This window comes from Nematolebias whitei, chromosome 24 (assembly GCF_014905685.2).
Source record: "Nematolebias whitei isolate Nwh7 chromosome 24, NemWhi1, whole genome shotgun sequence".
NCBI classification, from domain to species: Eukaryota; Metazoa; Chordata; class Actinopteri; order Cyprinodontiformes; family Rivulidae; genus Nematolebias; species Nematolebias whitei.
The window spans coordinates 1,245,342-1,245,552 of record NC_056521.1 but is presented as its reverse complement, the minus strand read 5'-3'; positions in this window follow the sequence as shown (position 1 = coordinate 1,245,552).

The window sequence follows — 211 nt, the reverse complement described above, 5'->3', positions numbered from 1 at the left end:
CACACTTCAGTTGTTTCTGTAAGTAAACAAACACACTTCAGCTGTTTCTGTATGTAAACAAACACACTTCAGCTGTTTCTGTAGGTAAACAAACACACTTCAGTTGTTTCTGTAAGTAAACAAACACACTTCAGCAGTTTTCTATAGGTAAACAAACACACTTAAGTTGTTTCTGTAAGTAAACAAACACACTTCAGCTGTTTTCTATAAG